Source organism: Gossypium hirsutum, chromosome A13 (assembly GCF_007990345.1).
Source record: "Gossypium hirsutum isolate 1008001.06 chromosome A13, Gossypium_hirsutum_v2.1, whole genome shotgun sequence".
Taxonomy (NCBI): domain Eukaryota; kingdom Viridiplantae; phylum Streptophyta; class Magnoliopsida; order Malvales; family Malvaceae; genus Gossypium; species Gossypium hirsutum.
In genome coordinates this window covers 71,339,057-71,356,078 of record NC_053436.1, presented here as the reverse complement: position 1 = coordinate 71,356,078, position 17,022 = coordinate 71,339,057, and the positions used below count along the sequence as shown (strand labels likewise).

Sequence of the window (17,022 nt, the reverse complement as noted above, 5' to 3'; positions counted from 1 at the left end):
TCTAACCAATACTCAGCCACATTCGGAGCTACACCAGATACGCCCCTAAATATCTCTAATCCATTGGCCCGGAGCCTCTCAGAAATAGACCCCCGAATTTCGTTTCCCGTACTTACCCCAACAACCCTTTCCAAAACTCAGAGCATTGCCTGGGACAAAGCATCGTCCCCGGCACCTCGATCATGAGACTCTACCTCCGTTGTCGATGGTACCGGTGTATCTGCTGCCGGCACATGTCCTGAAGATGAAGATTCAGCCTGAGCATTACCTCGGCCATGTCCACGGCCTCTTCCACGAGCTGCTCATGTACTCATTTCGTATTATCTGGTTAAGAATTTTATGAATCAGTTTAATATTTCAATGTTTATTACAGATGTCTTATGAATAACAGTAATTCAGTGTTTGAGTTTGTTTCCTTTTGCGGTAGCCTAGCTACAGTCTCAATCTACTTATCAGAGTTTCTATAGTTCCAGTGTTACCCTAACTAAAGTACCATGATAAGGTTTTGTACAAGCATATAACAGATATTTCAGAAACAATCAGAAAGGCTCAGAAAACTTACAGACTTGGGCCGGAGATTCGGTGCGCCACCTTCTAAAAAAAAACCTAATTTTAGAAAATTGATTTTAATCTTTAAAATCATCTATTTGTAAAGAGAAAATATTGGAAACATTCTCGAAAATAATTTATAATCAAGTTCCAAAAAAAAACGATTTTTAAAAACCTTTATTTAGTGTTTCTTTACAAACTTCTATTTTTAGACCCGTTCCACAGTCGAGTTGTTGTAACTTGGCTCTGATACCACTAAATGTAACATCCCAAACCTGGCCCAGACGTTATTGCCAGATCTAATGTGTCATATGGACTTACGACTTAGCATGCATTTGTTGGTTTAAGTGATTGGGGTGGTCTTTGTAAAAACAACAGTTGAATGAAAAGCCAGTTTACCAATCTTTAGGCTATCCATTTGTTTTGCTTGTTGAGTCTTGGAAAACATTCATTAATTTTGAAAACCCGCGTAGCCTAACACTAGCAGTTTCGACATAGTATAAATATAATCAGAAAATAAAACCATAGCGAAAAAAGAAATTTAAATAGCGGCCTTATTACAACTTAAAATCCAAAATTAAATCAGAATATAAAATAATAAAAATAAACTAACTTAGAAAAACCAACTTTGCAGATGAGGTGGCCACTCCGAATCCCTCACAGCTTCAAGCCCACTATGGTTGGGGATTTCCTGCAGAGATGAAAATAAAGGGTGAGTTCGGTAAACTCAGTGTGTAACATAACCCAACCATAGCCCAAAACAGATCAAACCTCAGAGTCAGACTTATCTGGGCCTTGGCCCAGTACAAAAATCAGAATGAAACCCATAGGCCCATAGCAGATACAAAACAAATATATCATGAATGCAGAAATCCCAACCCAGAGCCATCCATAACAACCCCGTACCAGCCTTACACCATGTGGGAAGACTACTTGACCCACCCAATCGCTACACACCACAGAAATTGCAGTGAGGCTGCCAGATATTGTGACAAAGTCACCAGATACAAATATTGTGGCTAGGCCACCAGAACAAATATATATATGTGGCGAAGCCACCAGATTGCAGCGAGGCTGCCAGAACGCTTCTTCCGTCAATATAAACTCATGTCCCATGCAACAGAAATAATATGTCATGGCATACGTATACAGAAATAGAGCATCATGCTTTTCAGAAAAGAATAACCCTAGGGGTAAAATCGTAATTTTACATGCATAAGGGTATTTCAGTAATTATTAACTATTGCTAAGGTTTCATGCTCATTCTAACGTTTACCAAGTAATCAAAAGTACTTACCTCGTCTTTTTACCAAAGTGGGCCCGTTGACCCATTGGCCTGTTTTTGGCCCATTAAGCCCAAAAATATCGTTGTGCACGAAAATGCACACTCTGCACTCTAATCATCCAAATGCACCATATTTATTAACAACTATCTCACGAGCACTCGCACGCTCGCGAGTTCACAAAATACCAACGTTTCGGTATTTCGACTTTTACCGATTCAGTCTAAGGGAAGATGTCGTTTACACACCTGGTTGATGACGATTGTTGACGATATCTCCCACGCGATAATCCTACAATCGATCACTAACACATTAGACTTGCGAATTAACGATAACTAACATAAATCCCCGTCAACTAACCCAATCATCACACAAGTTAGTCATTTACGCACGAGGGGCAAAATAGTCATTTAACACCCTAGGGGCAAAATGGTAATTTTACCCCACAAGGGTATCTCGGTAATTCTACCCTATAGGGGTATTTTGGTATTTCTACCCTATAAGGGTATTTCAGTAATTCTATCCTATAGGGGTATTTCAATAATTCTACCCTATAGGGGTATTTCAATAATTCTACCCTACAGGGGTATTTCGGTAATTCTACCTTACAGGGGTATTTCGGTATTTCTACAACTTATCCACTTAGGCTTACAGACCCACTGGGACCACATGGCCCATTTCAGCCTTCGCGGCCCAAAATAGCTGTCCTACTGCTAGAGTAATGAGAAATACACACCTGTTAGGAGACTACAGTTAATCTGCGCTCCAAACACTCTTAGCTGACTCCCAACCCAAACAAACACGTCACAAAGTGAAAGAAATCAGCCAAGAAGGGTATGCCTACTCTCCTCATGGTTTGCTTTATTTAAAGCCAGCTCTCCATCTACTCTTATGTTAGCTTCCCGATGTGGGATCCCTCCATCACTAGAGTTTAAAACCAACACCAACACTTGCCGTCCCAACATAGCAAAATAATCAACCTTTTCTGTAAAACCCGGTACCCGAGACCGTTTCCGGAGTCGAACACGAGGTATTTACGGACTTATTTAATTGTAAAACACAGTTCATTTAAAATTTTCAGACAAGCTAGCTAACTGCATCACTGTCACCTTAAAAATCATATCTCGAGTTCCAAAACTCGAAAACAAGTTCTGTAAATTTTTTCTGAAACTAGACTCATATGTCCATCTAAAATTTTTTTTCTAGAATTTTTGGTCGGGTCAATTAGTACAGTTTATTAGTTAAAGTCTCCCCTGTTACAGGGTTCGACTACTCTGACCTTCATGCATTACGACTTAGATATCTTCCTGTACAGGGCTTAAATACTTATTCCGTTTGTTTCTAACGAAACTAGACTCAAAAAGGAATCTATACATATATGGCATGACTTCTAATTATCTCTGGTTAATTTATAGTGAATTTCCAAAGTCAGATCAGGGGATCCAGAAATCGCTCTGGCCCTGTTCCACAAAAACTTAAATATCTCTTAAAATACGACTCATATGATCGTTTCGTTTCTTCCATATTAAAGTAGATTCATCAAGGTTTGATTACATAATTTATTCACTATTTAATTTAATTCTTACTATTTTTAGTGATTTTTCAAATTCACATCACTGCTGCTGTCAGCATCTGCCTTTAAGGTAGACTTTACCTATTACATAGTTTCCATGATTCAACTAGCCCTTCAGCATAGATATAGTACAAAATATGATCATGATTAACCATTCCAATGGCCAATCATTGCCAAACATATCCACACCTCTCAATAGCCATATACATACAAAATGATTATAACACTATGCTCAAAATATATAAGCCATTTTCGCATGGCTATCCAAATATATACAACGCCAAAGTACTTGACTAATAACACAAGGGTAGTCCTATACATGCCATTTTCAGAGTTCAACCAAAAGTTTACCAAAAGGGCTTTGATAGTGTGGACGACTTTGACTTCGACAATCCCGAGTCCGATAGCTGACGAACCAAAATCTATAAAACAGAGAATCAAAGAAACGGAATAAGCATTTAATGCTTACTAAGTTTTGAGCAATGAAATTAGGCACAATTGAAGTATAGCATTCATATGATTAAACGGATAATTTCATATACACACATTCTCAAAATCACACCTACTTCACATTACCAACCCTTATACTCATACAAGAGATCAACTTAACCAAAAGCCGGAAGCTCATTAATCGACTGAGCGAATAATATTAAAAAGGAATCAACTAATCCAATACATATACGAAACATACCTCATCATTGGGATTTTACGAGCATATTAATTGCAATTATTACAGCAAGATTGCTCATTCCCAAACCAAGTACCTTCGGGCTTCAACCGGATATAGCCACTCGCTCAAATGCCTTCGGGACTTAGCCCGGATATAGTAGTTCGCACAAATGCCTTCGGGACTTAACCCGGATATAGTAACTCGCACAAATGCCTTCGGGACTTAGCCCGGAATTAGTAACTCGCACAAATGCCTTCGGGACTTAGCCCGGAATTAGTCACTAGCACAAATGCCTTCGGGACTTAGCCCGGTTATCATCCGAATATTCATGCACATATCAGTAAATCATGACACATCTTTATTTCATTTTCATAACTAGAATTCACACAAAAGTCAATTATTAAGCAGTCCCATTTTCGGCTCAATAGCCACATACAAACAGCATGATTTGGTTTGCTTTATGACATGATCTCTATGCACATACGGCTACCTATCATACGTATAGACTAATTAACTCAACATATAATTCAAGTAGAATCATTATATCACCGTATATTTGTTATGATTATACGTCATGACTTAATCAAATCGTAAACTAAGTTTCATTACTCGAAAACTTACCTCGGATGTTGTCGAACGATTTCGATTGCTATTCGATCACTTTTTCCTTCCCTTTATCGGATTTAGTTCCCCTTTGCTCTTGAGCTTAATTTAACAAATAAATTGATTTAATCATTTGAACATCAAAAAGAGAAACTCAAGGTACTTAACCCATATATACATTAGACATTAGAGTCACATATATATGAAATCATGAATCAACTCAACATATTAGCCCACACTCTCTTTTAGCCGATTATCTAAGCCAAGATAAAAGCATCAATATGCTTGCCTCTAACCGAATACATGCTTGCATCAATATGTTGAGGCCGATTATATGCTTAATACTTCCTACAAATATGGTTACTTGTATTGACTACATACCATTTTGTTTCAAGTTCAAAACTCGGCTAATACACAGATATACACTAGAAATCAAAACTAACATTTGCACTTCACCTTACTACCAATTCTCATCTACTTCCTACCATGGCCGAATGCATCAAGACACCATACCATTTCAATTTTGGTCATGGGTTAAACAAAGAACTTAATGTCTAACTCAAAAATGCTAAAAAGAAAATCCAAGAGTCATCAATCACCATCACATGTATCATTACAAAGCTTCACACTTAGCATGCAAACGACATCAACACAAGTCCATCTTAGCCGAAACTTAGCTCATCTTCATGCCTCATCACCACAACATCAAACACCAACCAAGAAGGCAACACCCATGGCCGAATATCATCTCCATCTCATAGCAAAGATTTAAACCATGGGCTAGGTAGAACTCAAGCTAAAAACTAAAAATATGCATGAATCTCATGGAACAACATCAACATACCTTAGTCTAGTGAACCACCATAGCCGATTTTCTCCAAGCTCTTTCCCTTCTTTTTCTTTCTTCTATTCGGCCAAGTTCAACAACATGAGAACTTTTGCCTTTTTTTTTTCTTCATCATTTTCCTTTTCATTATTTTATTACCATGCTCCTTATTTTATCATTTCTAACATAAAGCATTAACACAACATGTTTATGACATGTTTTACCCATCACATTTTGTCCACCCTCTTTGTCATGGCCGGCCACTACTAATTAAGTGGGGAAATTGACATGCAAGTCCACCCTTTTGATTACATGCACTAATAGATCCTTATAGATTAACCTATCACATTTCAAAAGTGTCACACATAAGTCCTATTTACTAAATTCACATGCAATTAACTAAATCGAAGCTTAAAACTTTCACACATTCATATTCACATATTTTAGACAATAATTATCATATTCAAATAATTTGGTGACTCGGTTTAGCAGTCCCGAAACCGCTTTTCGACTAGGGTCACTTTAGGGCTGTCACATTTGCATGCCAAGGGATTCGAACCAAAGTCCTCTCACATGCCAACTCACGCCACCACCACTAGGCCATCAACTCATTTGTGTCATAAATCCAACACGTTAAACTTTAAAGCGTACCTACTTGCTTCTAGATTTATTGAAAATAAAAACCAAAATATATTGCAAGAGCCAAGACTTGAACCTTCGACCCCTTGCTTCCTCTATGGTGTCATTTCCTTGTCCCCTAAGTGGCGCCACCTTGCCACTACACCACACTCTTTTTTATGTCATCTTTTACCCCTTTACTCTTAAAAGCCCAAACACCAATTGCATCACCTGTTCATAAAATTAAAATTCCGAAGATTACCATAGATTTAACTTAAGTTTAGGCTTTCCAAAGGCCCACTAACCTACTAAAATATATATTAACCAACCAGAACAAACACAAATTTTAAAAATCACAGAAACACAGAAAACTCAAAAATTGGGGCGTTACACTTTTTCCCTTCACAATATTTCTGTAATTGCTTTAATTGATCCGGGGTCTACTCATTCCTATGTATGCATGAAATTAGTATCCAGTATGAATATGTCTATTGAGTCTACCGAATTTGTGATAAAAGTGTCAAACCCGTTAGGTAGGCATGTGATAGTTGATAAAGTGTGTAAAAGTTGTCCTTTAATGATTAGAGGTCATTGTTTTCCGACTAACCTCATGCTACTACCGTTTGATAAATTTGATCTGATTCTTCGCATGGATTGGTTGACTGCTCATGATGTGATAGTGAATTGTGGTAGCAAGTTCATTGAAATGAAATGTGAGAACGGGGATATTATTTGGGTTGAATCAAATAAACCAGATAACCCACTGGTACTGATCTCGTCTTTGACTGCCGAGAAATATTTGAGAAAAGGGTATGAGTCCTACCTAGCAATTGTGTTTAGCACCAAGAAGTCTGAAGTGAAAATTGAGATAGTGCTTGTGGCATGCGAGTACCCGAATGTATTTCTAGAAGAGTTGCCTGGCTTGCTGATCGCGTGATTTTATGTGATAAGTTCTATAAATTTATAATTAATCGTTCTTGAAACTAACTATTATCGTGATGTAGGCAAGTGTACCTATCGAACAGTAGTATAGTTTTAGCAAGATCGGATTATCAAACCCAAAGGAACTAAAAATACTAGTAATGACTATTTTTTTTATTATCTAGCCTAAAAATAAGGTGGTTTTGTTTTAACTAACTAATTAACTAATCTAAGAATTCACAGAGAATGGAATTGGGGGATTACTTTTGGAAAATGATTGAATTAAGACAATACCTAAGGAAAAATCCACCTAGACTGTACTTGTTATTCTAGCTTCGAATCGGACAATTTATTCATTTAACTTGTTCCGTAGAGATCCTTAAGTTATGTTCTCATCCCTATTCAAGACTAATAACGTCTAATCCCTAGATTGAATAATTAAGACTTTTCTCTAATTAACATTCTAGGGTTGCATTAACTCGATCTATGGATCCCCCTGTTAAGTTTCACCCTAATCCAAAAAAATCTTGTCACCCTATCTCTAGGCGCGCAATTAACTCCGCTTAATTATGACAAACGTACTCTTAGACAGGGTCTATTCCTCCTCTGAATAAGAGCTTATCTTGAATCAGTATCCTAGGATATCATAACAGGAATTAAGAACACATAATTAAGAACAAGTTAAATATTTATCATACAATTTAGAAAATAATAACAAGATTCGTCTTAGGTTTCATTCCCCTTAGGTATTTAGGGGATTTAGTTCATAACTAAAAAGGAAAACATCTCAGAGGAATAATGAATACCAAACATAAAGAAAATCGAAAACTCCTGAAGGGAAGTTGAGGGGAGATCTTCAGTCTTGATGATGAAATCAGCTTCTGAGATGGATCAATCGGCTTTCTTCGAGTAATTCCTTCCTTCCTCCCTGTGCCTCCTCTTTTGTTCCTCCTCTAGGGTGTATTTATAGGCTTTAGAATGCCTAAAAACCCTCCAAATTATCCTTTTCCGAATTGGACTAAACTTGGGCTCGGCAGGGACATGTCCGTGTGACATGCTCGTGTGAATTGTGCTTCAAATTTGCCAAATTGACACGGTCGTGTGGTCTGCTCGTGTGAGAAAGTCCAGGCTGTGTTGATTTCGTAGGACCATTTTCTCCATTTTTGGCCCGTTTCTCGTTCCTTTCGCTCTCCTATGTTCTCCTAAGTATAAAACATGAAATTAAGGCATTAGGAACATCGAGTTCACCAATTCTAATGGGAAATCATCCATAAAATGCGTTAAACATGGGGTAAAAATATGTATAAATTACAGTTTATGAAATACCTCCACACTTAAGCATTTGCTTGTCCTCAAGCAAAATTCTCAACTCATAATCAAAATAAATTCTTTTCAATTTATAATTTCTATCGATAATATCTCAAAATAATCCATAGGTAATCATACATTGAGAATTCAACTAAAAGAACGTCAAAGTTTCAAACATTTCAAGTTGAGCATTTTATCCTAAACACATAGGTGTCTCTCCTCATCTAAGTAATTACCTTTGATTCAGAATATCACAGAGTTTCACATCCTCACTAAATATTCACTCAAATCACTCGAGGTGTTTAAGGACAATAAATGAAGCACTCAATAGTCAATAATGAAAAGTCATTACCATAAGCTTGCATGAAAATCAAATCTCCACCACTTATAAATGGAGATGAAACATCAATCAAAAGGTCTTTAGAGGGTTATAACACGGCTTGGTTGGGGGTGCGGTCACAAGCTGAAAGAAAAGGTTAGAATCGAGATTGAATTGAAAAATTGCCTAACTAGAAAAAATAGCTAGTCATCAATAGTGTACAACAGAGCTTTTTTCAGAATATGGAATTTAACTTCTTTAGCTCAGAAGATTACTACTACAAAGATGTATACATTTTTTTTAAGAACAAGTTAAATACAAAGTAGAATAAAACTTTTCTAAGCAACTATTTCAATTCCAATCTCGACAAAAAAATGGGGATCAAATTAATTTAGGGGATTTCAACAATAATAGGTTAAGGGTTAATATTAAGGGTAATATAAGAAATGGTTTGTTAGCTCAACGGGGTTTACTATAGGCTTTTCATGGCATGAGTGGGTTAATCCTAAGTGTCTTTCTCATTTCGACATATCAAATCAAATAGTGTGGTCTTGACATACATAATCAAGCAAGTTCTAGAATAACAGTTTCAATTACTAACGCACTCAAAGCAATAATAAAAGTGAGCATGAAAGAATTAATAGATGCTCAAAAGGCTCAAAAATATCACAAAAATTATGGCTTAAAACTTGTGAATTCCAACTCAAAGTAATACCTAAACTTTGGGGAAACAACCTAAAATTTTAAATTCTTAAAAGTCAACTTATCATGCTTGATTCTCTAATATCTTAAGATTTAAACAATCAATGTATAAATGCCTATGTTTTAATTCAAGATATATCAATCAAAATCATAAATCAATCAAAATTTATCCTAAATACAATGTGAGAGCTTTTCAAGAGAACAAGGCAGTCATTCAAGGATTTTTCTGATAATGAAATAAATACCCCCCAAGCTTAAGACGTACATTGCCCTCAATGTACAAAGATAGATAGGAAAAGGTAAATTTGTAATTATAAGATAGGGGGAGAAGTGAAACTTCCTGTATGATGAATTCCTCGAACTGGAGTTTTGGAAAGTAATCGGTGCGAGAGTCGAAGAGGATACTCCAGCGGTGGTAGAGGTTCATTAGTCCCTAAGTTCTGCGCCAAAAGAATATTATATCAAGTGGTAGCTATGGTCGTAGTCGATCAGGACATGATATTCGTGGAGAACCATTCTCGGTGGAGTTTTTAGTTCCTATGCGATGATGAGCTTGGGAGCTCTATATAACTGTAATAAAATCAGGAACTTTTTAGGGAATATTAGTAAGAATAATTATTCTTAATGAAATAACCGAAATTGATAATTAAATAAAATTATAAAATCTAAATAAAAATAAAAAGTTACTTTAATAAAAATTAAAAACATAAAATAATAAATAAATGTTTTTAAACATCTTCATCGCTGGATGGTTCGTAAGGTGGGACTGGCGATGAGATGTGGAGGTGCTGACAAATCTGTTGTAGAGTAGCATCAATGTTGTCAAATCGTTGAAAACACTACTGCTCGAATCGAGTGAGGCGCTCAGAGATGTCAGCATATGAAGTCGCCGCATGAACTGGACGAGAGGGTGGTGGTGGCTGAGTCGGTGGGTCCTCGTGCTGTGGAGGGTCATTATCAGGAATGTCTTCGTAGGCCTCCTCCTCGGTAGATTGGGCGAGACGATATTGAGGAGGGTAGGTTCCTCGGCGCTTTTCGATCATCCTCATGCTAAGAATGCTCGAGATGCCTTATGGAGACATCTGGCCAATGAGGGTTAAGGATGATTCATGGGCTGCGGTGCTGAGGAGCCCGAAGTGTTGAGCCAACCAAGTACCATAGGGGCTAATGGAGATGAGCCCCTTCCTATGCCACTCCTCTGGTGCTGAATCGCGAGGGCGATGAAATAGGCAAGGTCGATGACGTGCCCGTGCGAAATACACCATAAATCATTGAAAACACTACTGCTCGAATCGAGTGAGGTGCTCAGAGATGTCAGCATATGAAGTCGCCGCATGAACTGGACGAGAGGGTGGTGGTGGCTGAGTCGGTGGGTCCTCATGCTGTAGAGGGTCATTATCAGGAATGTCTTCGTAGGCCTCCTCCTCGGTAGATTGGGCGAGACGATAATGAGGAGGGTAGGTTCCTCAGCGCTTTTCGATCATCCTCATGCTAAGCATGCTCGAGATGCCTTGTGGAGACATCTGGCCAATGAGGGTTAAGGATGATTCTTGGGCTGCGGTGCTGAGGAGCCCGAAGTGTTGAGCCAACCAGGTACCATAGGGGCTAATGGAGATGACCCCCTTCCTATGCCACTCCGTCTGGTGCTGAATTGCGAGGGTGATGAAATAGGCAAGGTCAATGACGTGCCCGTGTGACATACACCATAAATAGTAGGTGTCGTGAGTGTTGACGATGCCAGTTCTCTCTCGCCGTCCTGTAATCGTGTGTGCTAAAATGGCGTGTAGGTACCTCAGGGATAGAGGGAGAGCCGATGCCTTAGAGTGGCTAGGATTGTAGGTGGCCCCACCTGGTACTAGTGTATCCCAGCATCTTGAAGGAGAACGATGGATGTGGCGATTGAGAGCATGCAAGACATTGTCCTTCTTGAATTCCTCCGTACATAAACCCAGTGCAGTACCGAATTCTGCGACACTGAGCTGGTGGATTAATCCGCCTAGGCGAAATTGCACTGTGCCGGGATCATCGTAGTTCGCCATCACGGTCTGAAGATAAAATGTGGAGCACAATTCCATCGTAATCCCAAAGAAAAGCTCCTAAGGGTCAGTGGTTAGGAGGGCCCGAATCGCATCAGCCAACTGAACTTGTTCTATTGTAGCCCAATCGATGCAGCGGCCCGCAATTAAAGGTCGGGCCTGGAGTATTTGGAATAGTTCTTCTTAGGGCCCGATGGGGAACCTTAGGAAAGGGTGACAAACTTTCGTGGTAGGACCCGAGGAAGGTGGCGCTCCCTTCCTTTTCTTTGAAGCAGGGACAACGGCCTTTTATCACGTGAAGATGACATGGTACCTGCAGTTAGAATCATCAAGTCGTCTTAATGAGTGGTCAAAGTAAAACGAAGACAAATTGTAAATAAAAATTATAATTTCAGCTACAACTACTAAAACTAACTAAAACAATAAGTTCAATCGCATACTTTTGTGGCACTAGCATTGTGATATGAGTAAAAATGGCAAAAAATTTAATGGAAATATAAAAAGCATAAATTCAGCACATGGCATGAGTATTTCAACTATCCTAACCATGACTAATCAAATGGAGTAGAGAAATCATGTAATGTGTAAGAATTTAAACATGAAAAGATAATAACTACTCTAGATATGAAATGTAAGTGATAAAAAGATGAAAACAACGTAAGTAATGCGTAGTACTATTATAACATAACATGAAAAATGAGTGCAATTATAGGGAAAAAAGTAAACAAACGCTAGAAAGGGGAGAATGAATGTCAAATATGAAGTTGGAGGCGGCGGACAAGCTTGGCGGGGGGCATGTGGACTAGCAGCAGCTAGGGTTAGGGTTTTTGGATGGGGAATACAATGAATAGTATAGCCTATTTATAGATTTTGGGGCACATGGCAAGGGAACACGCCCGTGTTCCCTAATTTTTGCCCGTGTGATTCACAAATTTTAATTTTGGGTGCGTTTGGCGTTTAGTCCACACCCGTGTTCCTTGGGCGTGTGGGTGTACACGGCCATGTCGCACAGCCGTGTCTAGCGTTGTTCGCTTCTCCCACGCCCGTGTTTGTAGGTCCACGCCCGTGTTCATTTAACAGGTTTGACCACGGGTACTAGATATGGGCGTGTCGCATACCAGTGCTGATTTGGTAGGTTCAGCCACGGGTTCTAAACACGAGCATGCCGACCACCCGTGTTGTTTTGGCAGGTTCGCACACGGCCATGGTGCGCGACTGTGGTGATTTATCGTAGCTTGTGTTGGGGAAATCTTTGTCCTGTTTTCACACGGCCCTAAGCACCCCCGTGTGCTTGGCCATGTCTGTGTTGAAAAACTTGTATTCAAGATCTCTGTTAGTGCGTTCGGTGTTAAATACTAAAATTTAAAGAAGTTAATACAATTAGTGCTCGGGTTGCCTCCCGAGAAGCGCTTATTTATAGTCTAAGCTTGACTTACCTCTCCATTGAATAGTCATGGGGGTTCGAGGAGTTTATACTCCTTATTCCTGCTATTATTCTCATCAAAATAAGGTTTTAGAAGGGTGTTGTTTACCTTAAAAGTGCCGAACTTGGGATGACATACCTCGACTATACCGAATGGGAAAATGCTAAGTACCGAAAGAGGAATTTTTTCATTAGGTGTGGTAGTGACAATGTGAGGATCTGCGTTATCTAATAAGACTTTATCTCCAACCTTAAGTTGATGTGGTAAGGTGCTGAACTCGTTCTGGCGAAGTTCTAGTTTATCGTGTGTTCTTGGTTTATGCGTCCACCATTCATCTAGCTCCTCGATTTGTAGCATTCGATCTCTATGAACAGGTCCTCTGCTACTGCTTGAGAATGACTCATGTGCTTCCTTCAGACTCATTTCTTGCAAAGTAGGTTGTATCATATTGTCAGTTTTAGTAGAATGGGTTAAACGGTCACCTTCAATTTCTAACGTGTTGCCAGAATTGCGAGCTTGAAGGGTGATTGTTTCGTCTCCCACACGGAGTGTGAGTTCACCTATGCCAACATCAATAATCTTTTTAGCATTTGCTAAAAAGGGCCTTCCTAAAATCAAAGGAGTGTTGGTATCTTCCTCTATATCTAAAACAATGAAGTCAATGGGAAATATAAATTTATCGATTTTAACTAGCACATCTTCAATAATACCCCTAGGAAATCTTATAGTTTTGTCTGCTAATTGAATGCTCATCCTAGTGTGTTTGGGTTTCCCAAGACCTAATTGTTTGAACATTTTGTAACGCATGACGTTAATACTAGCCCCTAAATCAGCTAATGCATTATTAACATCTAAACTACCAATTAAGCAAGCAATCGTAAAACTCCCTGAATCTTTTAGTTTGTTGGATAGTTTATTTTGGAGAATAGCTGAGCAAACTGCGTTTAGCTCCACATGCGACGCCTCGTCCAACTTCTGCTTATTTGCTAAAAGCTCCTTTAAAAATTTTATTGCGTTTGGCATCTGTGATAGAGCTTCAATAAACGGTAAGTTAATGTGTAATTTTTTTAAGAGTTTAAAAAATTTACCAAATTGTTCACCTGAGCAATCTTTCCTTGTCATGTTGGGGTATGGCACACGAGGTTTATATTCGACATTCATTGATTTGTTTTTATTATGACCTACCTCATCTTGATCTCTGCTTACCACAGTTTCTTGCTTCAGTTCTGGCTCAGGCTCAATGAATTCTTCTTCGTCTTGAACATTAATCGCGTTGAGCTGTTCCCTTGGGTTGGTTCAGTATTACTTGGCAAGCTACCTTGTGGTCATTCGGAGATTAGTTTGGACAGCTAGCCTATCTGAGTTTTAAGCCCTTAGATCGATGCTTGTTGATTCTTAAGTGCTGTCTCGATATTCTGGAAATGAGTTTCTGATACCGAGATAAATTTAGATAGCATCTTCTCAAGATTTAGTTTCTTTTCCTGTTGGTAGGGTGGTTGTTAGTAGCCTAGAGGTGGTCTTTGATTTCCTTGGCCTCCCCATGAGAAATTTGGGTGGTTCCTCCAACCTGCATTGTAAGTGTTGCTATATGGATTGTTTTGAGATTGAGAATTATTACCCATGTAATTTAACTGTTCATTATCCATGTTGTGGCCATAAGGTTGGTATTTCGAATTGCTTGATCCACCTTCACTTGCTTCGCACTGCATTAGTGGGTGAATCTGTGAAGAACTAAGGAAACCATCAATTTTCTTTATTCAAAAGTTCTACCTGATTAGAGAGCATGGTGACCAAATCGACGTTATAAACACCAGCTATTTTTGTTGGCTTTATCCTCATGACTTGCCATTGATAGTTATTCAGTGATATCTCCTCTATAAACTCATAAGCATCTTCAGGTGCTTTATTATTGATGGTTCCGCCAGCAGCTGCGTCAACCATTTGTCGAGTTGAAGGATTCAGGCCATTGTGGAATGTTTGGTCCTGAAGCCAAAGTGGTAACCCATGGTGAGGGCACCTTCTCAGTAAGTCCTTATACCTCTCTCATGCATCGTAAAGAGTTTCTGAATCCATCTGCACAAACGAAGAGATATTATTACATAATTTAGCCATTTTAGCTAGCGGAAAATATTTTAGTAAAAATTTTTCGGTCATTTGTTCCCAAGTAATAATTGACCCTCATGGTAACGAGTTCAACCACTGTTTAGATTTGTTCCTCAATGAAAAAGGGAATAAAAAAAGACGAATGGCATCATCAAAAACACCATTAATTTTAAATGTATTGCATAGTCCCAAAATGTTTGCTAAATGAGCGTTGGGATCCTTATCCTGCAAACCATCAATCTGAACAAATTGTTGTATCATTTGAATAGTGTTAGGTTTTAATTCAAAAGTATTTGCAGCTACAGCAGGTCTAATTATGCTCGATTCAGTTCCTGTTAAAGAAGGTTTAGCATAATCTAGTGCGTGGAGCAGGATTTTTATGAACGGTAATTATAGGAGGTAGCTGATTGTCTTGGTTTTCAGCCATCTCTTCGGTTGGAGGTCGAGTATCGTCTTCTTGCTCGTTCTCTGTGTATCTTAAGCTTCACCTTATTTCTCATTGGTTTCTGTGAATTATACGATCAATTTCTTCGTCAAAGAGTAGTGGTCCTGACGGGTTTCTTTTAGTCATAAACTATAAAAATCTGCCAAGAGAAAGAAAAAGTAAATTAATAAATAAAAAATAAAATAAAAATTAAATTGCAAGGAAAATAAATGGCTAAAGTAATAAAAATTGAGTGTTCCTAATATCTTAGTTCCCTGGCAACAGCGCCAAAAAGTTGATCGCGTGATTTTGTGTGATAAGTTCTATAAATTTATAATTAATCATTCTTGAAACTAACTATTATCGTGATATAGGCAAGTGTACCTATCGAACAGTAGTATAGTTTTAGCAAGACCGGATTGTCGAACCTAAAGGAACTAAAAGTACTAGTAATGATTGTCTTTCTATTATCTAGCCTAAAAATAAGGTGGTTTTGTTTTAACTAACTAATTAACTAATCTAAGAATTCACAGAGAATGGAATTGGGGGATTACTTTTGGAAAACAATTGAATTAAGACAATACCTAAGGAAAAATCCACCTAGACTGTACTTGTTATTTTGGCTCTGAATCGGACGATTTATTCATTTTCCTAAGTTATGTTATCATTCCTATTCAAGACTAATAATGTCTAATCCCTAGATTGAATAATTGAGACTTTTCTCTAATTAACACTCTAGGGTTGCATTAACTCAATCTATGGATCCCCCTATTAGGTTTCACCCTAATCCAGAAAAATATTGTCACCCTATCTCTAGGCGCGCAATCAACTCCACTTAATTATGACAAATGTACTCTTGGACAGGGTCTATTTCTCCTCTGAATAAGAGCTTATCTTGAATCAGTATCCTAGGATATCAAAACAAGAATTAAGAGCACATAATTAAGAACAAGTTAAATATTTATCATACAATTCAGAAAATAATAACAAGATTCGTCTTAGGTTTCATTCCCCTTAGGTATTTAGGGGATTTAGTTCATAACTAAAAAGGAAAACATCTCAGAAGAATAATGAATACCAAACATAAAGAAAACCCAAAACTCCTGAAAGGAAGTTGAGGGGAGATATTCAATCTTGATGATGAAATCAGCTTCTGAGATGGATCAATCGGCTTTCTTCGAGTAATTCCTTCATTCCTCCCCATGCCTTCTCTTTTTTTCCTCCTCTAGGGTGTATTTATAGGCTTTGGAATGCCTAAACACCCTCCAAATTATCCTTTTCCGAATTGGACTAAACTTGGGCTCGGCAGGGACATGTCCGTGTGACATGCCCTTGTGAATCGTGCTTCGAATCTGCCAAATTGACACGGCCGTGTGGTCTGCTCGTGTGAGAAAGTCCAGGCTGTGTTGATTTCATACTTTGGCCCATTTTCTCCATTTTTGGCCCGTTTCTCATTCCTTTCGCTCTCCTATTCTCTCCTAAGTATAAAACATGAAATTAAGGCATTAGAAGCATTGAGTTCACCAATTCTAATGGAAAATCATCCATAAAATGCGTTAAACATGGGGTAAAAATATGTATAAATTATGGTTTATCACTTGCCTCTAACCAGAGAAGTTGAGTTTGGTATCAAGTAGTCCCCGGTATGGCACCAATCTTGATT

The 17,022-nt window shown here is 38.3% G+C and overlaps 1 non-coding gene across 1 annotated transcript; it reads left to right on the top strand.

Annotated features, from left to right (window-relative positions):
- Nucleotides 1-14,831: 14,831 nt before the first annotated feature.
- On the top strand, nt 14,832-14,938 carry LOC121212772 (small nucleolar RNA R71). The gene has a single exon (XR_005908146.1). It is a non-coding gene; the product is annotated as a small nucleolar RNA R71 (small nucleolar RNA).
- Nucleotides 14,939-17,022: the final 2,084 nt, after the last annotated feature.